Raw genomic sequence first — 25,401 nt, 5'->3', positions numbered from 1 at the left:
AACTTTAATACAGAAGTATCCAAATAAATGCTATTAGAAAATATTAATCTTGATGATACTAACCAGTCAACAATGTCAATTGGAATCTTCTGAATTAGATATAGAAGACATTTAATTAGGCCTGTGCAGTATGGAAACTGAAGGATCTGAAAAGGTAAACCTGATTTTGGTATGACTTATCTCTGCCATCAAGGCCACAGAGACTTGCACAGTGCTTTTCTATTTATTTGTGGCGAACCTGTAACTTCTTCTCCATAGAAACAGGTCTTTGCCCTGACAATAAAGTGATGGGTAATCACTGGCTGTTTTTATGTCCCTGATTTCACATACACTGTTCCTGAAAATGCCAAAGATGAAAATGCATTAAAGTAGTCTGAAGATTTTATTCCTGTAGAGTGTGATATGGAGGAGAATATGCTGCTGAAGACATAAATGATTTCCTTGCATTGGAGCTTGAAGCAACAATTTTTACTTTTACTAAAGTTTTAAGATCTGAAAATGTAAAGGATGGATTTTCAGACAGGACAGAAAAAGCCCCATACAGGCATTCCTGACTTGCACTTTCATTCCCAAAAGCCCCACTTCCTGTCTGTGAGACCTCCATGAGCATCCATGACTTTAATATGAAATCCTAGTGGCCCCGAGGAAAGGAAATAAGAGGCAACAATACAATCCTGGCAGGCATGTTACCCAGTGGTGGACTAAGGGGTTTGGCAGCAGGAGTGGACTGCTCCAGGTATCCCCATGACAGGAAGTGACACCAGAGACCTCCTGCAGGCTGCAGCCGCCCAAATGCAGAGTATTGTGAGTGGAAATAAGCCATGCCATTAACTCACCTGCTCCACCGCTAGAGTCCAGCAATGTCCGACCTGTCACAGCTCAGCTTTCCCCCTGGTGCTGACATCTCTTCCTGCACAAGTGTAATCACATGATGCAAGACATGCCAGGTGCTAGGGGGAGAGCTGAGCAGTGAAAGGAGGACACATTGATGGGCATTCAGAGCTGGAGTAGGTGAGATAACAGCATGGTTTGCTTCCGCTCACAATACTCTGCAGTAACAGAGTGTTAGGTGATGGGCTGCGGACAGAGTTTAAGGCATAGGTGAGTGGAGGTACTTCAATCAGCAATGCAGAGTCTGCATGGCTGATTGAGGCATACCCACCACACCTATGCCTTAGACTCTGCCCACCTTCACCTAATACTAACTGGGGCCCCCTCATCTGCCTAACCCCATACCTACACCTAAAACTAACCCCCACCACATACGACTAACACTACCCTCCCTTATACCTACGCCTAACACTAACCTCCCCTATACATACACCTAACACTATCCTCCTCCTCTTGCCAAAGGCTTAACCAAAGACATTCCGGGTTGGCAGGAGCCACATTGGTTTTGAAGATCACCGATGCGGTGCCTACTGATCATGATCCGTGTGATCAGGATCAGCAGCACCAGCTCCCTGTGTCCCCCTGCTCACTGTGCCTCCTACTGTTTCACATTCAGGCTGGCCTTAATACCAATGGAAATTTGGTTGAGGTTTCTCATCTACGCCACCATTCAAGCTGAGAGGACTCACAAGTTGTTGTGTGACCACCCACAGATGAAAACAAGATATATTGAGATATATACACAAGAAAAACCAGCTGCCAGAGGTTCTTTCCAATCCACAGTGGAACTGCTAAACAAGTATCTGTAATCCTCAGCGCTGCTATGGCAATCACTCCTGCTGCTGTAGCCTACAATCACCCAGTGCTCAATTGGTACACAGTGGCCACCACCAAAGGACAAACCACAGGCCAGGCTCAGTAGATTCAGCAACAGGGAGTGACACTTTTTATTTCACAGTCTGCAATCATTAAAAACAAGTCACTTACATTGTGGGTCCATGCACACTGGACCCTCACTGCATATTATTATTATTATTTAGTATTTATATAGCGCCGACATCTTCCGCAGCACTGTACACAGTATATTGTCTTGTCACTTAAAGTGGATCCGAGATCAACTTTTACTAATTGCATAATTGTGTTCCTTTCCTATTGTTTATAGGGCATTCGTCAAGCCAAATACTTTTTTGTTTTAATACTCTAATTCCCTATAAACTAAACAAGCCTCACCCCTTTACATTGCTATCTCCCAATTTTTATCATATCTTGTGGGAGCTATTCCTGTGCCCTTTAAATGGGTGCTTTTAAAATGAGTGAAGGCACAAACTGTTTTGCAGGCGACCAGTTTGCAGCAAACAACAGCACACATTGCATGATGTTCGCGTTCGCCACCATACTTTGACATGAGGGTGAACAAGAACTTTGCTAACATTTGCCGTTGATTGCCGCAAACTGTTTTCACTGTTTAAAATGTACGCTCTTCTGAGATAACTTGTTTACTGCAGAGCTAACAACAGGGAAGTTTCTTACCTTTGCAGAGCATCAAAGATAGGAGGTTGGTTAACTTACTAACTTATTATTATATAATTTACCAGGAAGTATGATAAGAAAAAAGATTAATATGCCCCTTCTTAGCTCAGTAATTTTACCAGTTTTACTGAACTTACTGGATGACTGCCAGTTAAACTTACGAAAATATTGCTTCCACAGTATATAAAGGCATATACATACTCCAACCTTGAATGTTTCATTCTTATGTGCTGGGGCAGAATGATATAAATGCCAGTATATAGAATGCCCTTTTCAAGTTCACTGCACAAAAAGCAGTGCTTATTCTGGCAGATTTAGTGCAGTTGCTGTCTGTTTTTTCCTTGCTTTGTCCAGCCTGTTCTTCCACTGTCATCATGTGTCCTAGACTTTAATTGCCAAAGGTTTTCATATAGCCTTCTCTCTTTTATTATCTTGTGTTCAGGTACATCTCATTCTCTAAATCTCGGCAGAAAGCTGCCTTCCCCAGGAACCTTTAGAAGAAAATAACAACTGACATAAATAAAGAGAATTTTGTACTTTTTTATTAAAAAGAAAACCGCTGAAATTGAATTTCTGCTCTACCTACTGAGATTCTGGTTTAGGAACCTTTGCACTAATATGGTCTTGTGCTTAATTCCATTTTTCCTTGAAACTTTTACTCTGTATTGTGTTTTTAATTATTTTGTATCCAAAAATATACAGGTAAGTGACGTACTATAAGCAGTAACAAAGATTATCTGACTCACTCCGGGCCAGCTGGTAGGTGTAGCGACCATGGTTAAAGACTATGGCTTCCATGACATTTATTTGTACATATAGGTGAACACAACAGAAATCCCATAAAGCTCCATGATAATCTATTAATGAGATTGCAATCAAAGGAACATACACTATACAGCATACGATAATCTGCTGCAGACTTCATACATCCAGTTTAAAGGGAACCTGAAGTTAGTAAAATTATTTAAAATAAGCACATAAGGGCCCATATGCAATTCACTTTTTCACCTGAGTTTTCTCCTAGGTGATAATTTTAAACTTGTCAATAAAATGCATTTTAAGCCCCCAGAAGGCAAGAATATGCTCAAAATAAATTTGATAGTACTTTTTTACCTACTTTTTGGTACTTTTTTAGTTGAAAAGTACTGGAAAGTTATTTAAAATCAAAGATGAAAAATTATCTCCTGGGAGAAAACTCAGGTGAAAAAGAGAATTGCATATGGGCCAATGTACCTAAAAATGAATTCATCCTCACAAGTTTGCCTCGGGTGGAAAAAAAGTCTAGAGCGAGCCCAGACTACACTATGCAGGACTCGTGGCGTCTTTGTATCTTTTTGAAGGTATACAGCCACATTCTTCTAGATACCCCTAGTTTCCACGTACTAGTTTTATCTTTCTCACAGGCAGGGGTGCTGCTAAGGTTCTTGTGGCTCCAAGAGGTACATCTTTCAGCCTCCTCCCCTCCTCTCCCATTCACAGGCTCTTTCTCCCATGATAAAACATAGCCAAATATACCCCCCCCCCCCAAATAAATAAACATCCAGTATAGGCACGTGCATCCCCCCAGCATAAGTAGCCACCCCCAGTATAGGGAGTCAAAATTTCCACCAGTATAGGTAGCCAGGGACTTATGTGGGTAATATAGAGTCTATGGCAAGCACTGAAATTGCTTCCCCACCCACCCATTTAAAAACAGCATTCTTTCTCACGTAAATGTGTTATGGTTGCCTGTGTTTTTTGACTTGGGATATTGCTGAAGTCACTTTTTTTGGAAATACCTCTTCTTATTTCCTCTCTGTCCTCTTTTCTAACACTAAGCCAAATGCACCCTACACATATAAATTAAGTAGCCATGTTCCCCAGATAACAGGATTAATCTGATCTGAAATCTGAGTCACAGGAGCTTGCATGGCACTGCAGAATAGGGGCAGGAATGGCGCCTATGGTGCTGTGGCACCCATGGCAGGAGCCATGCCTCCACCCCTCTAAATACGCCTCTGTAGGTACCCAAGGTACCACCCCCCCTCCCCCCCAGTATATGTAGCCACCCACTGATTTGTACGCATTCTAATCTGTTGATTCACAGGTTAGTTTCTTCCTGATTTGTATGCAGTCTAATCTATTGATTCACAGGTTGGTCTCTACCTGATTTGTATGTGTGCTCTTATGCATTTGGTTAGACTGTCACTACTTATACCACTTGTTGTACACATGCAAAAATGACCTTTAGTGTAATTAGCTAATTAGCTGACTTATACACTATGCTGAAAGTTATACTCCTGATCAGTACGTTTAGTGAACGATATGATGATCACGAGTTGAGACAGATTTTTGGGTTTAATGCACTATACCAATCCACTAGTGGGTAATAGTTTGATTAGGTCTGATTGGGGATGGCTTTTAGACCTGCCCCTTCCTTTTTGTAATAGTTCAAAATTTGGTACCAGCTGCCTGCACTCTTGATCCCCTGATGACGCAAGATTGCGAAATCGGTCGGGAAGGAGACAAGCGGCATCTAAAATGTCATTTTAGCTGTTGACCTGCACTTTCGCTCAAATTCATATCGGGTTCCCAAAGTCTTGGACTTTGTATGTAAGTTCTTATTCTTTTATCCTTTTATGGTTTACATATGTGGTTTTAAATAAAGGGTTTACACTTAGAGTTGCCATTTGTTTTGTTGTTTTCCACGTTAACCTTCTGGATACTATACCCGTATGGATTAAGGAATTGGAAGTCATGGGGATCCCCGCTGGACTGTGGCCTGTGCCCTCTATCATTGAAAGCGATACCGTGTTTCCCCTAAAGTAAGACATCCCCTGAGAATAAGCCCTAGCAGGAATTCCTAGCATGATTGAAATATAAGACATCCCCGTATGTAAGCCCTAGTAGCAGCCCACATGACACCAGCAAGTCACACACAATACAAAGCCTGGATACAGGAGAGCAGCAGTATAATGTGAGTTCTACAGTCCTGCATATGTGTGTCAGGCAATTTGTGTTTCTGTTGGAGCCAGCCCTCCTGATCTGTCCTGATAAGCATCATCAGCACTTCACCTCTTCACCTTTTCCCAGGACACACAGCTTATCCTATCATAGCTCTAGGGAGCCTGACAGAGTTCTCTGCACGAAATAGACTCTTAAGGGGCCCAAACACTGGTCGATTTCAGCCATCGATTGATCGATCGATTCTGTAGATTAGATTGATTGATCAGAAATCGATTCTTTCAAATCAGTCAATCAATCGGTTTTTGATCGATTGGATCTATCTGACAGGATGGAAAATCTAGGTCGATCTGCTGCTGGCAGCAGATCGATGGCCCATAGAGTTGCATTGGATTCAATGGTGCAATATTGCATTTAAATCGATTTTCAATAGATATTCAGTAGATTTCATTCTGTTCATTCCGTTCGGCGCCCCTGCCTCCCAGTCCGCGGTGATGACGACAGGTCGGCCTGTACTGTGCCTGCGCAAGCGGACATGCAGGGAGCCACAGGTTGTTCTTGATGGTCTTTTTGTAGTAAAAAGGCCATCAAGAACAACCTGTGGCTCTTTGGCCATTGGGAAACTGAATGTCCCAGCATGCCCTGCCAGTTCCTTAGTATTGGTACTTCCATCAGCTCTTGCACTTATCTGTTATTCAAAACACTAAGTTTTGTGGCAGTGTAACTCTAAAAACGGAGATATGATTGAGCATAATGGTATATTGTATTACACTGAAAGCCCTTGGTGATAGTTACATGGGGACACTTAATCAGCATAATACACATATAACAAAGGAATTACGGGAACATATGCAAGCATTTTATATAACAAAGGAATGTCTCCAATTTCATAGAGCGCTCTGTTAAAGATCAGGTGGGCATTGTACTTAGAGGAATGACAGAGATATATTTTTAAGCTTGGAAATGCCTCAGATTTCTATGAATGGAAAGTTTATAAAAAATAAATATATATATTAAAAAAATGTGTGTTTCCCTTTGAAGAATTTGATTTCTTTAATAGCCGACACTAGTTTAGAAATTGTTTGTAAATACAGGATTTTATGTCTTCTTAATTTCTTTATGCTCTACAATAGGAAGAGGCATTATAGAAAGATTGCTGCATAATCTCGTTCTACGAAATATCAAAATCGATACGTTTCCTGGTGTCATCTTTACCGCTTGCCACAGTAATATCTACAGATCTGCATCTTTTGCCATCTGCCGAGCGATTCTTTTTCATCTTGTCCTCCACGTGACGGTGTGCCCCCTCTCTCCCCTCCCTGCCCTACCATAACAGATGGCGTTGTCACAGTTTTATTGCGCAGCGGAAACGCGCACAAGAAAAAGTTCTCTTCGGGGACAACGTTCCTATTTAGCAACAAATGCATTCAAGTTTTGGAAGTCAAATCTCCGAAAATACATCCAAGATAAACGATTCTCTGAATCAACATATTTCTCTCGTGTTGCAAGTAGCTATGAATCTTACACAGAGGCTCTGTGCTCTCACGCTGCACCTATCTCATGATTTCTTTCACTTATTTTATATACTTTTTTTTTCCCCCATGCTTGGTATGATATGTATTTATCATCTTGCCACTCGAAGAGCAAATAAATCAGGTAGGATTCTTACCTGTCTCTCTTTTTCTCTCCCCTCCAATCTCTGTCTCTATCCTTCAGCTCTGTTTTCTCACCTCTTTTGTTCACATTTCCTTCGCAACCTTTCCTGATTTCTTCACAATGCTTATAATCTGCACATATTATTTTTTTTCTTTATTTATATATTTTTGCTGATTATAATAATAATATTGTAATAATATCAAATATTGAGATAATAAACATTCATGTGCAATACTAACTATGCTTACATTTTTTGACACTTACATCATTCATTGATAAATACATATGATCATTATTGACAGTTTAAAAATATTTATCTATCATGATTAAAAAAAACCTCTTATTGCAATAAAGTGAATATGACCTAAGGCTTGCTTCTAAACCATTAAACTGTATTCGCAACCTAATGAGAAGTTCATGTAATATATAAAAAATTATATATTTTTAAAATTTAGCTCATGCCCATTATTATTATAATTCAGATTTTTTTTTTTATATTATTATTTCTCTTAAAATACCTCACATTTTCTCTTTGCTGTTAAACCTTATTATACATAATGTTTACTTTTATTTATTTTTTTTACTTCTCATCTTTATTGTAATACTAAGATATTCTTCTTGGCTCCTTTAAATAGTAAACGGCTTTAAATTATCTAAGCTCTAGTTTTGCAAATTGTATAGTATAGAGAAAATAAATGTGTATACATTTGAACCTTTGCTTTATTGTTAAACTATCCTTTAAAATAATTAATGTTTTCCAGGTATAAATGAATAATGGGAATGGGGTATAAAAGATGAAGAGCAGCAGGTTTACTCATCTGTTGTTAGCTTTGTATTTTTTGCAGATCACCTCTGGGAACTTTTATTCTGGTATCATTCTGAAGTTTTCACATTTTAAATGCATCGCTACCTAAATACTAGAATTCAGAAATGTAAAAAAAATTAATAAAATGTTTACCTTATCAATTTTTTTTTTACTTTTCATCCCTATACTCTAACACTACACTCTAACTCTAAGACATTCTAAGCCAGGTGTCCCCAAACTTTTTTGGTCAAGGGCTGGGTCAATATACTTCAGACTGCTGGGGGGCCAGAGTATACATAAAACGATGTTGAAAAACATTGCATTGAATCTAGGTATTGATTCCCCCCAATCATGCCCAGAGGAGAACTCCCAGCAGCAGCCATTCAGTCATGCAAGAACGTCTTTGTGCACCAGACAGTGAAGCATACCCAGGTGACAACCTGCCTGGAGTCCAGTTGGACATCAGTGTCACCTGATGCAGAATTGGATTGGAAACCAGCAAATAACTGCTCACTGGCTTCTACAGTATGTGGATGGGTGGTGGCAGCACTGCTATTCTATATGGGGCCACCTATATTTAAAGGTGCAGTGGGCCGCATCTCTAACTTATACATTTTGTGTTTGGGACCAGTGAAAAAGCCTTCGGGGGCCGCATTCGGCCCGCGGGCCTTAGTTTGAGGACCACTGTTCTAAGCTATTAATTATGAAACTGCAAAATGAATTTAAAAAAAGCTAACCAAAAAGTTAGAAGAACCCTTTCACGCTTACAATCTAAACAGCTTATTATGACATAGAACGTATCTTTTTATTGAAGATACATTAAAATATACCTAATTGATATTAACCTCCTGAGCGGTATGGATTACATTATTATTATCCATTACCGCCGGAGGGGATTGCATGGCCCAGGGAGATTTTTTTTTTTTTTTTACTTTTTGTACATCATGTAGCTAGCACTTGGCTAGCTACATGTGTTGTCCGATTGCCGCCCCCCCCCCCCCCCGATCGCCACGATCGGCGGCGTTATACGTACCCCCCTGGTGCAGCCTCTTCCACCACCACCAGGCGTCGCTATGCATGACGTGGATGACGTCAGACATCATGTCTGATCGTCGCCATAGCGTCGACCGAAGCTGAATGAAGAAGTTACAGCTCTCGCGGGATCCCGGAGTGGTAAATATAACCGATCAGGGACACATGTAGCTAGCCTAGTGCTAGCTACATGATTTAAAACAAGTTTTTTTTTAAAAAAAATAGCCAATATACGTCTTATTCTGCTCCTGCACAACTCCCGGCGGCGCTAATTACTATTCCACCTCCAGGCCGGCATGGATAGTGGGAAATGATGTAACTCAGCTTCCAGCTATTGCTGGCGGCTGAATTACAGTGTTTGAAAAGTAATTTGAGCTCCATCTTTTGATGACGCCCAAATAACTCACTGATCACCGCTGTAGCTGTAATTCCTATAATGGCCTATGGTGGTGCTGCGCTGTTTTAACAGCGCACGTGTGTTATGGGGGATGTATTTTTTGTGGCTGTTCTGATATCTTCAGAGATGATCAGTGATCTAGTTTTAAAAGCGCAATTATTTTATAGGGCATATTAGGCAGTTTCATAGAAAATAACACTTTGATTCCATAAATCTATGGAAAAAAGAAATAAACTTACTGTTATTCTTAGGTGGGCCCAATAGTGGATTATTTTTTTTTCTACTCTACGCATTACAATTCCTGTGACACTCGCTATTTGAATGCATCAGTGGGTAGAGTTAGTCAGGTGCATAATGTGTTTTTTGAAAACTAGCTTGATTTGAATTTTCACAACTTAATTTATGTTTTAATTCTAATGCTTGTGTAGTTCCAATATATTGTGCAGTGCTTTACAGATTACAAAAATCATTTTCACTTGTAACTGCCCCCCAAAAGTGTGGTCCTTACACAAGGAAAAACATTGAGGGGAAATACAGTAATAAAAGAAGAGCCTCCTGAATTAAATAAATGAGTTGCTGGTGGAGGTACACGCAAACAGGGGACATACAGCATAACCCACATGCAGGCCCTCCTTTTCCAGCATATTCTGCATTGAGTACTTTTACATAGGAACTCCAAATTCCAAAATAACCATAGCACTAGTTCACACATTCCTTGCCTTCCCTGTTTTTTCTTTATGTACACCTGTCATGACAGAACTGTGGGTGTTTCCATTACCAATCTCCTCCTACAAGAAAATAAAATAGGTTGCCCAATTTGGTATATGGTTAAGTAAGGAAGATCCAAAATCGCCAGTAAGTTTTGTACTCGTCCTGTCAGAGCCCTAAACCTCTGCTTGCATTGATTATGGCCATATGGCCAAGCTGGATTCTATTCTGACAAATGAATATGCTACAAGTGGGTTATTAACCAGTCACTCTGAATGTATGTCTAGCTCTCCAGGTACTAGAAGTAATTATTTGCATACTCTGCTCGCTGTACTGAAGTGACTTGCTATGGTGTTACTTCTTGCTCAAGTGAAGCTGAATATCTGAAAATACCTTTTGTTTCTAGATGTCAAAAATGTGCTGTTGACTTAATTTTATGCTGATCATCTGGCTGTAATTCTAATTCTAAATTATTTACTTGGATCAATAACTGAGAAAAAAACTTGTAGGAGGCAACCAGAATATAACTTGAACTTAAACTCAGAGTATAGAAGTAAATAAGACAAAATGTTTCACGGGTACTGGCCCGCTTCCTCAGGTTAATAATAAAGTGCCTAAGTCTGCAGCAGTAGCGGGTGTGGGCACCTCTTTCAACAACGAATGAAAGAGGCGCCCACACCCGCTACTGCTGCAGACTTAGGCACTTTATTATTGACCTGAGGAAGCAGACAAGTACAGGTGAAACGCATTGGCTTATTTTCTGTACATCATTAAACTTTTTCTCAACCTATATGGTTTGTTCATTGATGGAGGTAAGACCAATTTACTTCTATACTCTGAGTTTAAGTTCAAGTTATATTCTCAGCGCCTCCTACAAGTTTTTTCTCAGCTATAATCCAACCCTTTGGGGTAGTATATAGTACACCATGTGTCCAGATACCTAAGGAGAGCGACCGACCAGCACCTGACGAGCAGATCTGGGATACTGAACGGGAACAGTTATTTTCCCGTAGGCTCTATTGGTGGTTGCAGGAGTGCAACCTACCCTTGTGAGTATAATCAATTACTCTATCCTAACCTCCTTTTACCTAGCAATACTGCACCATCGGACTTCTGGTCCCTCTCATTACAGAACCTTGGCGGTTGAATGTATAAACACCAGGAATCATCCCACAATCCAATCAAGAACACAGTTCAGGAATTGATTGCTGGCCAAAGTGTTGGGGGCACCGGCTGCTGTTCACATGCTGGATTCTCCACAGAGGCGGTCATTTTCGTCCACCTCAGCCGAGCTTCATCTAGTGTATGTGCAGACTGTATCTTGTTTACTATGAATGGGTAGTGTTACACCTTATACTAAACATGCTGGGTGTGGTAAATGCCTTTAACCACATTTAAAGGAATACTGTAGGGGGGTCAGGGGAAAATGAGTTGAAGTTACCCGGGGCTTCTAATGGTCCCCCGCAGGTATCCTGTGCCTGCGCAGCCACTCCCTAATGCTGCGGCCCCACCTCCGGTTCACTTCTGGAATTTCAGACTTTAAAGTCTGAAAACCACTGCACCTGTGTTGCCATGTCCTCGCTTCCCCTAATGTCACCAGGAGCGCACTGCGCAGGCACAGACCATACTGGGCCTGCACAGTATGCTCCTGGTGCCATCAGCGGGACGAGGACACGGCAACGCAGGCGCAGTGGTTTTCAGACTTTAAAGTCTGAAATTCCAGAAGTGAACCAGAGGCGGGGCCGGAGCATTGGGGAGTGGCTGCGTGGGCACAGGATGTCTGTGGGGGACCATTAGAAGCCCCGGGTAACTTCAACTCATTTTCCCCCGACCCCCTACAGTGTCCCCTTAAGTATAATTAGCTGCACACTATTTTGGTAGGTGCCCATCATATGAAAAGTACCCCTACTATTGTGTCGCCATTATTGGCACAAATAGAACTGAGGAAGCAAGAAAGTCTCACCATTGTCTAACAAGTGCTATAATAAAGGTTTATCACTTTACTGTTGGTTTTGTATGCCCTACTAGGCAATGTATAGATATATTTTCTTGTTAACCCTTATATCTGTTTTTTAAACTGTTCCTAAATTTTCATTCTTGTTCCTTCCAAAATAGTGTTATGTTGGGAGTGACCTCCCAAGAAGATAAGTAACCTGTGGGTGCAACATGCCCCCCCCCCCTCTTTTTACTTTTTTTTGTGGGGTTAGGGGGAGCTTTGGAAAAACCTTGGTAGTCCTGAGCTGGTACAGGCTCATATTCCGCACAAGTGCATAAAGTGGTTGTCTGGTAACAACCTTTGTTTATGAGCACATTATCTGATTATAACTGTCAGCTTTAACCTACTACACTACTTGATCTTCTCCCTTCTTGGTTTATTTTTTAGATCGAAATCACGCACCAGCACTAAAAACAGGGCAGCTGGGGAGGTGAACATTTATTGACCAGGGTTCCCCGTTGTCCTTTATTGGCAGAAGGAGTATCCATAATAGAAATTCTGGCAAATTGAAGAGGAATGGAACTTAACTACTTTAGGACCTTGATTGAAACCTACACCCTGTTTTGATGGCTACCTGGCTGCCGGGGCGTAGATTTCAAATTCACATTCTCGCCGCTCCCGACGATCTTGCCGCTGTCTCCCCTCCGCAGCTCACTCTCTCTGCCATCTCTTTAACGGCAGAGCCCTGTGAGCGATCAGGAGCCGCTTTCATTGGCTCCTGACCCTGTCTATCAACGTAAGCTGCTCCCATTAGCTTACATTGATAGGCAGGGTCAGGAGCCAATGAAAGCAGCTCCTGACCGGCTCACATGAACTCTGCTGTCGTAGAGACATGCGGCAGGAACGGTGGGTGTGTGCGGCGATTTTGTTGCTATTCCGCCATTTCTTGTACCAGCGGTCTCTGGTCATTAAGGGGGCAGAGACCGCTGGTACTTCAGTGGTTAAAGAGCCTATTCAGTCTAAATTAAACATTCTATGGATCCTCTCCTACATATTTACCTGTCCACTAGCCAGATGCATTTCTGCGCCGCGGTTGTCTTCTGGGATAATGTGTAAGTAGGGCTGCAGGCTGTTACTACACTGCTGGGGAATCGGATGCATGCTGCTGAAAACTGCAGCATACAATCCATATTTCTCGCAGTCCTATGCGCAATGGCACAACTGCATTCAATGGAAATGACTCCACTGACATGCATTGGTTGCAGATCCATTGTGGAGAATCGCAATACAAATTAGCATTTAGTGGAAACAGGCCCTAAGTCTTCTGAATCCCTCCCAGAGCCCTGTGTCTGCCGCCCTCTAGTGCATAGCCCCGCCCCCTTGCAGAAAAGGTCCTTCCGCTTCTCTATCTACGAGGATTTTAAATATGAAATGTTGTAGGTAGAAAAAACAAAGTCTTGTAAAAGTAATATCTTTTAATGGCTAACTGATAAAGTAAAATGATGCATATGAAATGTTAAAACAATTACATTTTTTGCATCATTTATATAAGCTCGTGTTTAATATTTAACCACTTGCCGACCGCCCACTGCACAGGGGCGGCTGGAAAGTGGATCCCGCAAGGACCGTCGCATGCACAGAGGGGGCGGTCCTTGTACGGGCATGGGCGGAGCGATCGCGTCATCCGTGACGCGATCCTCCGCCGGGGATCGATGGCCAGGGATTTAGCCTCCAGCTCGCCCGCCACTTAGCAGCGCCGGCAGGTGGAGGAATACAGAAGTCCGCCGATCAATGCGTATAATAGGCTTTGTAATATATGCAAAGCCTATTATACAGGCTGCCCCCTGCCCCGGTGGTCCCAGTGTCCGAGGGACCACCAGGGCAGGCTGCAGCCACCCTAGTCTGCACCCAAGCACACTGATTTTCCCCCCCCCCTGCCCCCTGATCGCCCACAGCACCCCTCAGACTCCCTCCCCCTGCCCACCCCCAGACCCCTGTTTTCACCCAAGCACCCCCCTAATCACCCATCAATCACTCCCTGTCACTATCTGTCGACACTATTTTTTTTTTATTCCCTAAACTGCCCCCTGCTCCCTCCTGATCACCCCCACCCCTCAGATTCTCCCCAGCCCCCCCCCTCCCCCTGTGTACTGTATGCCTCTATCCCCCCTGTAATAACCCACTGATCACCTGTCAATCACCTGTCAATCCCCTGTCAATCACCCATCAATCACCCTCTGTCACTGCCACCCATCAATCAGCCCCTAACCTGCCCCTTGCGGGCAATCTGATCACCCACCCACACCAATAGATCGCCCGCAGATCCGACGTCAGATCACCTCCCAAGTGCATTGTTTATATCTGTTCTCTACCCTAAACACCCACTAATTACCCATCACTGCTACCTATCAGATTAGACCCCTATCTGCCCCTAGGGCACTCAATCACCTGCCCACACCCTCAGAACGCCCTCAGACCCCAGCCCTGATCACCTCGCCAGTGCATTGTTTACATCTGTTCTCTACCCTAAACACCCACTAATTACCCATCAATCCCCCATCAATCACCCCCTATCACCACCTGTTACTGTTACCCATCAGATCAGACCCAATCACCCGCCTACACGCTCAGATTGCCCTCAGACCCCCCCTTATCAATTCGCCAGTTCATTATTTACATCTGTTCTTCCATGTAATAACCCACTGATCATCTGTCAATCACCTGTCAATCACCCATCAATCACTCATCAATCACCCCCTGTCACTGCCACCCATCAATCACCCCCTGTCACTGCCACCCATCAATCAGCCCCTAACCTGCCCCTTGCGGGCAATCTGATCACCCACCCACACCAATAGATCGCCCGCAGATCCGACGTCAGATCACCTCCCAAGTGCATTGTTTACATCTGTTCTCTACCCTAAACACCCACTAATTACCCATCACTGCTACCCATCAGATTAGACCCCTATCTGCCCCTAGGGCACTCAATCACCCGCCCACACCCTCAGAATGCCCTCAGACCCCAGCCCTGATCACCTCGCCAGTGCATTGCTTTCATCTATTCCCCCCTCTAATCACACCTTGAGACACCCATCAATCACCTCCTGTCACCCCCTAGCACACCTACCCATCAGATCAGGCCCTAATTTGCCCCATGTGGGCTCCTGATCACTCGGCCAAACCCTCAGATCCCCCTCAGACCCCCTTCCGATCACCTCCCCAGTGCATTGATTGCATCTATTTTCCCCTCTAACCACCCCCTGAGACCCCCATCAATCACCTCCTGTCACCCCCCTAGCACTCCTATCCATCAGATCAGGCCCAATACAACCTGTCATCTAAAAGGCCACCCTGCTTATGACCGGTTCCACAAAATTCACCCCCTCATAGACCATCTGTCATCAAAATTTGCAGATGCTCATACCCCTGAACAGTCATTTTGAGACATTTGGTTTCCAGACTACTCACGGTTTTGGGCCCGTAAAATGCCAGGGCGGTATAGGAACCCCACAAGTGACCCCATTTTAGAAAAAAGACACCCCAAGGTATTCTGTTAGGTGTATGACGAGTTCATAGAAGATTTTATTTTTTGTCAAAAGTTAGTGGAAATTGATTTTTATTGTTTTTTTTTCACAAAGTGTCATTTTTCACTAATTTGTGACAAAAAATAAAATCTTCTATGAACTCGCCATACACCTAACGGAATACCTTGGGGTGTCTTCTTTCTAAAATGGGGTCACTTGTGGGGTTCCTATACTGCCCTGGCATTTTAGGGGCCCTAAACCGTGAGGAGTAGTCTAGAAAACAAATGCCTCAAAATGACCTGTGAATAGGACGTTGGGCCCCTTAGCGCACCTAGGCTGCAAAAAAGTGTCACACATGTGGTATCGCCGTACTCAAGAGAAGTAGTATAATGTGTTTTGGGGTGTATTTTTACACATACCCATGCTGGGTGGGAGAAATCTCTCTGTAAATGGACAATTGTGTGTAAAAAAAAATCAAACAATTGTCATTTACAGAGATATTTCTCCCACCCAGCATGGGTATGTGTAAAAATACACCCCAAAACACATTATACTACTTCTCCTGAGTATGGCGGTACCACATGTGTGGCACTTTTTTACACCCTAAGTGCGCTACGGAGCCCAAAGTCCAATGAGTACCTTTAGGATGTCACAGGTCATTTTGCGACATTTGGTTTCAAGACTACTCCTCACGGTTTAGGGCCCCTAAAATGCCAGGGCAGTATAGGAACCCCACAAATGACCCCATTATAGAAAGAAGACACCCAAAGGTATTCCGTTAGGAGTATGGTGAGTTCATAGAAGATTTTATTTTTTGTCCCAAGTTAGCGGAAAATGACACTTTGTGAAAAAAAAACAATTAAAATCAATTTTCCGTTAACTTGTGACAAAAGATTAAATCTTCTATGAACTCACCATACTCCTAACGGAATACCTTGGGGTGTCTTCTTTCTAAAATGGGGTCATTAGTGGGGTTCCTATACTGCCCTGACATTTTAGGGGCCCTAAACCGTGAGGAGTACTTTTGAAACAAAAATGACCTGTGAAAATCACCCATGCTGGGTGGGAGAAATCTCTCTGTAAATGGACAATTGTGTGTAAAAAAAAAATCAAACAATTGTCATTTACAGAGATATTTCTCCCACCCAGCATGGGTATGTGTAAAAATACACCCCAAAACACATTATACTACTTCTCCTGAGTACGGCAATACCACATTTGTGGCACTTTTTTGCAGCCTAACTGCGCTAAGGGGCCCAAAGTCCAATGAGTACCTTTAGGCTTTACAGGGGTGCTTACAATTAGGCACCCCCCAAAATGCCAGGACAGTAAACACACCCCACAAATGACCCCATTTTGGAAAGTAGACACTTCAAGTTATTCAGAGAGGAGCATAGTGAGTCCGTGGCAGATTTCATTTTTTTTTGTCGCAAGTTAGCAGAAATGGAAACTTTTTTTTTTTCTTTTTTGTCTCAAAGTGTAATTTTCCGCTAACTTGTGACAAAAAATAAAATCTTCTATGAACTCACCATGCCTCTCAGTGAATACTTTGGGATGTCTTCTTTCCAAAATGGGGTCATTTGGGGGGTATTTATACTATCCTGGAATTCTAGCCCCTCATGAAACATGACTGGTGGTCAGAAAAGTCATAGATGCTTCAAAATGGGAAAATTCACTTTTTGCACCATAGTTTGTAAACACTATAACTTTTACCCAAACCAATCAATATAGGCTGAATGGGGTTTTTTTTAATTAAAACATGTTTGTGCACATTTTTCGTGCTGCATGTATACAGAAATTTTACTTTATTTAAAAAAATGTCAGCACAGAAAGTTAAAAAAAATCATTTTTTTGACAAAATTCATGTCTTTTTTGATGAATATAATAAAAAGTAAAAATCGCAGCAGCAATCAAATAGCACCAAAAGAAAGCTTTATTAGTGACAACAAAAGGAGCCAGAATTCATTTAGGTGGTAGGTTGTATGAGCGAGCAATAAACCGTGAAAGCTGCAGTGGTCTGAATGGAAAAAAAGGGTCTGGTCCTTAAGGGGGGTAAAGCCTACGGTCCTCAAGTGGTTAAACAAGAGTTCCTCTTTATTTGGAATAAATATTGTCTATATTTAATGTGAATTGAATGCTCAGCATAACAGTTCTTAGCAGCAATTGTGAACGGTTTTGTTACCTTGGACCATGACCAGGTAATTCAAGTAGTAACTGCAGAAAACGAAACTAGTTATTGTTTGTCTGCACTTTTCTGAAGAAGGTGACCCTTCGTGACCCCAAAACGATTGTCAAGCCTGTACTGACTAATGCAATAAATCGAATTCGCTTTTAACCTGTTACCACTATTAGTATTCACTGGTCTGGGTGTCGAGGCTTGTCACCCCAGGTTATGCACCCACCAAGCGGGAAAGGTGTGCCACGTGAGAAGTCATTGAACTGACAAGCATCTCAGTGTACTAAGGTCAGAACTTTCACTCAATGTGATTGGAACAGCATTGAAAAGTCACATCATGCATAACTTGTGCGATGCAAGATATATGTGTGTGTGTGTGTGTGTGTGTGTGTGTGTGTGTGTGTGTGTGTGTGTGTGTGTGTGTGTGTGTGTGTGTGTGTGTGTGTGTGTGTGTGTGTGTGTGTGTGTGTGTATATATATATATATATATATATATATATATATATATACATACTGTGTATAGTGAAGCTTGCAGTACATTAGAAAGTATGCTTCCTGGCAACTGTAAACATGCATGTTGTCCAGTAATACACAGCATGACTAGTTATTCTGATGGATGCACTGGTGTAAACGTGTTATCCTACCTAATAAAACCCCTGTGTCTCTGCATCCCATGTCCGTGTGTGTGTGTCTCTGTGTTTGTGCTACTGCACATGTGCCGCAGGGACAGTCGTTGCTGGGACAAGAGTAGGACAGCCAAAGGGCCAGGCGGACATGTGCAGGCAGGTGGGGGCGCGCTGACAGGTTGCAGCGGTGACAGACCTAGAGCCAGGGCCGGGTCGCCCATGAGGCGGGGTGAAAGGTGGGGGGGGTGCCGAGCTGGCGGGGGTAGCGGGCAGGAAGGGGGTATTGGGCTCAGCCTCCCTCCCTCACCTGGGTCCCCCGATCTGCGCTCCCCCTCTAGCTTTTAAAATGCAGCAGCAGAAGCGTATTAATAAGAGGCAGCGGGCGGGGATGACTCATCTCTTCCGCGTTCCAGCAAGCATTCCACTGTTGTCACTTCCTGCAATGCCGCCCACTGTATTGTAAGTGGCCGGCATTGCAGGAAGTGACGACGGTGGAACGCAGAAGAGGTGAGTCATCTCTGCCCACTGCCTCTTATTAATACGCTGCTGCTGCATTTTAAAAGCTAGAGGGGGAGCGCAGATCGGGGACCCAGGTGAGGGGGGATCCGACCACCCTCCCCGCCACTGTACCCAGTACCCCTTCTTACCCGCAACCTCCTCCAGCTCGGCACCGCCCCCCCCCCCCCCCATGGCTGGGGGGGGGGGCAGTGATTTTTCACAAGTTTGCCTAGGGCGGCAAAAAGTCTACAACCGGACATGCCTAGAGGTGGCTGGATGGTGTAATGGTTAAGGGCTCTGTCTCTGATACAGGAGACCAGGGTTCGAATCTCTGCTCTGCCTGTTCAGTAAGCCAGCACCTATTCAGTAGGAGACCTTAGGCAAGTCTCCCTAACACTGCTACTGCCAATAGAGCGCGTCCTTGTGGTAGGCGCTTTGAGTCCGCCAGGAGAAAAGCGCGATATAAATGTTATTTGTCTTGTCTAGAGCCCGTTATTAAACGGGCTAAGGTCACTAGTTACAATATAATCACAGATATCATGAAAATATGCTGACAATCCCAACATAAGTTGTAAGTAGGAAAGTATCCTAAAACCCAAGTTCAGGCAGAGTATAGAGTTCAGAGCATTGAATAAAATATGATTTTAAGCTAATTATGAATTATTGAAGGTTTGTGGGGGAAAAATGCAGTTTTTGCAAAGTAAAAAGTAAAATATTTGCTACGGTGGTTCGTTAATTCTTAGAAAACCTTCAGCTACTTGCTTACTCCCCCCCCCCTTCCCCCTCAGACAGTCTGAAGTCATGCTTCCTGATAGGTTACAAGTCAGCAGGTCAACATTAGAGATGGGCCGAACCTCCGATGTTCGGTTCGCGAACCTTCGAGGAAGGTTCGGTTCGCGGAAAAGTTCGTGAACCGCAATAGACTTCAATGGGGATGCGAACTTTGAAAAATAGAAAAAATTATGCTGGCCACAAAAGTGATGGAAAAGATGTTTCAAGGGGTGTAACACCAGGAGGGGGGCATGGCGGAGTGGGATACATGCCCAAAGTCCCGGGGAAAAATCTGGATGTGACGCAAAGCAGCGTTTTAAGGGCAGAAATCACATTGAATGCTAAATTGCAGGCCTAAAGTGCTTTAAAACATCTTGCATGTGTATACATCAATCAGGGAGTGTAATTAGAGTTCTGCTTCACACTGACACACCAAACTCACTGTGTAACGCACCGCAAACAGCTGTTTGCGTAGTGACGGCCGTGCTGGACTGGTGCGCACCATGGCAAGAGTGCAGGCCGTGGCAGTCATATGGTCGCCGGGCTGTGGTAGCTTAATGATAGAACAACAGTGACTGTCCAGCTGATCGAATTTGGTCTGTCCACAATGAAGCAACGACCTTATTATCTTCTTGTATGTAGGTAGGCATAGGTAGGAGTCCCAGTATAGGTAGGTAGGCATAGGTAGGAGTCCCAGTATATGTAGGTAGGCATAGGTAGGTGCCTCAGTAGTTAGCTAGGCATAGGTAGGAGTCCCAGTATAGGTAGGTAGGCATAGGTAGGAGTCCCAGTATAGTTAGGTAGGTGCCTCAGTAGTTAGCTAGGCATAGGTAGGAGTCCAAGTATAGGTAGGTAGGCATAGGTAGGAGTCCCAGTATAGGTAGGTAGGCATAGGTAGGTGCCTCAGTAGTTAGCTAGGCATAGGTAGGAGTCCCAGTATAGGTAGGTAGGCATATGTAGGTGCCTCAGTAGTTAGTTAGGCATAGGTAGGAGTCTCAGTATAGGTAGGTAGGCATAGGTAGGTGTCCCAGTAGTTAGCTAGGCATAGGTAGGAGACCCAGTATAGGTAGGTAGGCATAGGTATGTGCCTCAGTAGTTAGCTAGACATAGGTAGGAGACCCAGTAGTTAGCTAGGCATAGGTAGGAGACCCAGTATAGGTAGGTAGGCATAGGTAGGTCCCCTAGTATAGGTAGGTAGGTGTCCCCGTATAGGTAAGTAGGTGTCCCAGTAGTTAGCTAGGCATAGGTAGGAGTCCCAGTATAGGTAGGTAGGCATAGGTAGGAGTCCTAGTATAGGTAGGTAGGCATAGGTAGGTGCCTCAGTAGTTAGCTAGACATAGGTAGGAGACCCAGTAGTTAGCTAGGCATAGGTAGGAGACCCAGTATAATTAGGTAGGCATAGGTAGGTCCCCTAGTATAGGTAGGTAGGTTTCCCCGTATAGGTAAGTAGGTGCCCCAGTAGTTAGGTAGGCATAGGTAGGTGTCCCAGTATAGATAGTTAGGCAGGGCCTGGCTGGCACAGTAATAACAATTACCAAGGTCCAGCTGCAACAGATAGGGCTGTATAATGTCAGTGAGCAACACACACAAAAAAAACACATCTGGAAAACATTAGCTCTCAAAAGAGCTGTTGAGGGGTGCTATTTTAGCAATAACAATCAGCCAGGAGCAAGCCAAGAGCTTAACTAATCTTTCCCTAGGAGAACAAGTCTGCAGCAGCTGTCCCTAGTCTGTCTCTAGCAGGCACACAAGTGAGTGTAATGGCTGGCAAGCCTGCCTTTTATAAGGGGCGGAGGGGCTCCAGGGTTTAGTGTAGCCTGAATGGCTACAATGTGCCTGCTGACTGTGATGCAGAGGGTCAAAGTTGACCCTCATAGTGCATTATGGGGCAAATCGAACTTCCGCAAAAGTTCGCCTGGTCCAGGCGAACGCGAACCACCAAAGTTCGCCTGGAACCGTTCGCCGGCGAACCGTTCGGCCCATCTCTAGTGTTTCAGGCCGAATGAATGTGAGATGCCAGGTGTCAGTCACTAAGGATCTTTGATGGGTCAGCAGTTATTTTGTTTATTTTTTTTACGAAAACTACAAATGTTTATCAACAGTAACAACTTATTTTTAGGAAACATTTTAACACATAATTGTTTATAAAATGTGAGGGTCATCTAGAAAGTAAAGATCATTTTCATTGAAGGACACCAGAGGTGAAAATAAACTGATGAGAAAAACAATTGCATCTATCCTCCTTCTCCTAAAAATGATTTTTTTTTAGACATCCCACACAAGCCCGGATTTACATCACAGGAGCCTATAGGCACAGATGTTCTGGCACCCAAGACTTCACCCTCCATGAACCTACAAAACCCCGCCAAACTGCACCGCAAGTGTGCTGGCTGGTCCAGTGGTCACTTCTCCCTTACTTCCCTTGCCTGTCATAGGTAGCTATAGGTGCCCCTTAGTATTAGTTAGCCAGAGATAATCTCAGTATTAAGTACCTAGTGTGCACCTGGCTGAAGAGAGATCTTATCAGTGGAATGCCAAGAGCTGGGTGAGTAACCTCTCATTTACACTCTGCTCGGAACTCTGCATAAGAAGAGGGATGCATTAGAGGAAGGCAGTGAGCCGCCTTTTCATCATCAGGCGCCTGTAGGCATGTGCCTACAGTGCCTTATGGTAAATCCAGCCCTGATCCCACTGTTTTATTTTATATTTTAATTTCGTTTTTTAAGATTTTACTGTTTCATTGTCTCTGCTCAATGACACCTTCTTTGAAGAATGCCAGAGCTCAAATCTATGAATTATTGACCCTTTTTATCTCTTTCCTGCTCTCAGAAGCCATTTACTGACAGGAATGTGTTTTATGGCTGTAATTACTTATCAGTGAGGGTTATGCTATAGCCTGTCCCAGTCTGACCCAGTCCGGACCTAGACAGAAACAGTCACTTGCATACCTGATGTTTAACTCTTTCAGGCAGAGAAAGAAAAAAAGGAACACAGCCTAGTTATTTGTGTGCTTGGCACTGTATATGCACGTCTATCTCATGTCACATGTCAACTCGGTTGTCCATTAAATCAATTAAAGTAACATTTTATCTATTTTACTTCAGACACACAGTGGCTCATATGCTACTAACTTTTTCTCCTAAGTTTTCTTCTAGGAGATCATTTCTCATTTTCTGTATGCATGTTGGATTTTTATGGCTCTGTACAAATGAACAAGCTGACACATCATTGCATTCCAGCGGTTCTGGAGGTGTGTTTAGCTTCTAAGGGCAACAATGGTTAATTTGCATATATTCAGCACAGCAGTGATGCACTGGGAGACATCTCAAGCTCACTCCAACTTGAATGATCGCAAATTCTTTCTGTTTTAAGAAAGCAAACTCTTGATATGTTGAGCTCTCTCAAAGTGCAAGTTTAACCTAAGCCTCAGAGTTGTGGTGCAACACTTGCAGGTTCAGCTCCAAAGGGGCATTTTCCAGTTCAAAAGACAGCAGAGAGAAGGGAGGGTTCTTCTATGTTTTTCAAGATTCTTAGCTTTCAAACTGTCCAACTTTGTTTTCTGGGTACATTGGGCCTGATTCACAAAGCGGTGCTAACAGTTAGCACGCTGGTGAAAAGCCCTTTATCATGCCTAAACTCAGTTTAGGCATGATAAGTTTAGGTGTGATAAGTTTAGGTATGATGGGCCTGATTCACAAAGCGGTGCTAACAGTTAGCACCCTGGTGAAAAGCCCTTTATCATGCCTAAACTCAGTTTAGGCATGATAAGTTTAGGTGTGATAAGTTTAGGTGTGATAAGTTTAGGTGTGATAAGTTTAGGCATGATAAGTTTAGGTGTGATAAGTTTAGGCATGATAAGTTTAAGCACCAACTGCGTTTGCACCGCAGTGCACAGCTGATCAAAAGTTTTGCGCTAGCAAAGTCTGGTGCACTTCGAATAGAGTTTAATGGCGTTGCTTTGCGTGCGGGACTTTGCACGCTATTTACACTTATCTAAACTTATCACGCCTAAACTTATCACACCTAAACTTATCACACCTAAACTTATCATGCCTAAACTGGCTTTTCACCAGCGTGGTGCAATAGTTATCATGCCTAAAGTCTTTTAGGCATGCTAACTGGGTTAGCACCGCTTGGTGAATCGAGCCCGATAAGTTTAAGGGCTCGATTCACAAAGCGGTGCTAACCCAGTTAGAGACTTTAGGCATGATAACCATTGCACCACTCTGGTGAAAAGCCAGTTTAGGTGTGATCAGTTTAGGCATGATAAGTTTAGGTGTGATAAGTTTAGGCATGATAAGTTTAAGCACCAACTGGGTTAGCACCGCAGTGCACAGCTGATTAAAAGTTTTGCGCTAGCAAAGTCTGGTGCACTTCGCATAGAGTTTAATGGTGCTGATTTGCGTGCGGGACTTTGCGTGCGATCTAAACTTATCTAAACTTAGCATGCCTAAACTTATCATGCCTAAACTTATCACTCCTAAACTTATCACGCCTAAACTGGCTTTTCACCAGCGTGGTGCAATGGTTATCACGCCTAAAGTCTCTAACTGGGTTAGCACCGCTTTGTGAATCAAGCCCTAGGGGCTCGATTTACCAAGCGGTGCAAAGTGTTAGCACCGTGGTGAAAAGGCCCTCTTCACGCCTAAAGTCACTTTAGGCATGATAAGAAGGGCTTCGCGCGAAGTTTCCGCGCGTAAAGTTTTGCGCGCGCTCCCGCGTGCGTGCGCGCGAAGCGCCCCGCACTTCGCGCGATGCGCCCATTAAACCCTATGGGACTTTGCGCGCGCGCCTGTGCGGGTGCGCGCGCAAAACTTTGCGCGCGATAACTTCGCGCGAAGTGCAGGCAAAAACGGTGCTAACTCAGTGGTGAAGAGGTCATCACGCCTAAAGTCCTTTAGGCGTGATAACTGGGTTAGCACCGCTTGGTGAATCGAGCCCTAGGTGTGATAAGTTTAGGCGTGATAAGTTTAGGTGTGATAAGTTTAGGCGTGATAAGATTAGGGGCTCGATTCACCAAGCGGTGCTAACCCAGTTATCACGCCTAAAGGACTTTAGGCGTGATGACCTCTTCACCACTGAGTTAGCACCGTTTTTGCCTGCACTTCGCGCGAAGTTATCGCGCGCAAAGTTTTGCGCGCGCACCCGCACAGGCGCGCGCGCAAAGTCCCATAGGGTTTAATGGGCGCATCGCGCGAAGTGCGGGGCGCTTCGCGCGCACGCACGCGGGAGCGCGCGCAAAACTTTACGCGCGGAAACTTCGCGCGAAGCCCTTCTTATCATGCCTAAAGTGACTTTAGGCGTGAAGAGGGCCTTTTCACCACGGTGCTAACACTTTGCACCGCTTGGTGAATCGAGCCCCAGGTGTGATAAGTTTAGGCATGCTAAGTTTAGATAAGTTTAGTTCGCTTGCAAAGTCACGCACGCAAAGCAGTGCCATTAAACTTTATGCAAAGTGCACCAGACTTTGCTAGCGCAAAACTTTTGATCAGCTGTGCACTGCGGTGCTAACCCAGTTGGCGCTTAAACTTATCACGGCTAAACTTATCACGCCTAAAGTTATCATGCCTAAACTTATCACACCTAGGGCTCGATTCACAAAGCGGTGCTAACCCAGTTAGAGACTTTAGGCATGATAACCATTGCACCACTCTGGTGAAAAGCCGGTTTAGGTGTGATAAGTTTAGGCATGCTAAGTTTAGATAAGTGTAGATAGCGTGCAAAGTCCCGCACACAAAGCAGCGCCATTAAACTCTATGCGAAGTGCACCAGACTTTGCTAGCGCAAAACATTTGATCAGCTGTGCACTTCGGTGCTAACGCAGTTGGTGCTTAAACTTATCATGCCTAAACTTATCACACCTAAACTTATCATGCCTAAACTTATCACACCTAAACTTATCACA

This window comes from Hyperolius riggenbachi, chromosome 4 (assembly GCF_040937935.1).
Source record: "Hyperolius riggenbachi isolate aHypRig1 chromosome 4, aHypRig1.pri, whole genome shotgun sequence".
Lineage (NCBI taxonomy): Eukaryota > Metazoa > Chordata > Amphibia > Anura > Hyperoliidae > Hyperolius > Hyperolius riggenbachi.
Note: the sequence above shows the minus strand (reverse complement) of the source record.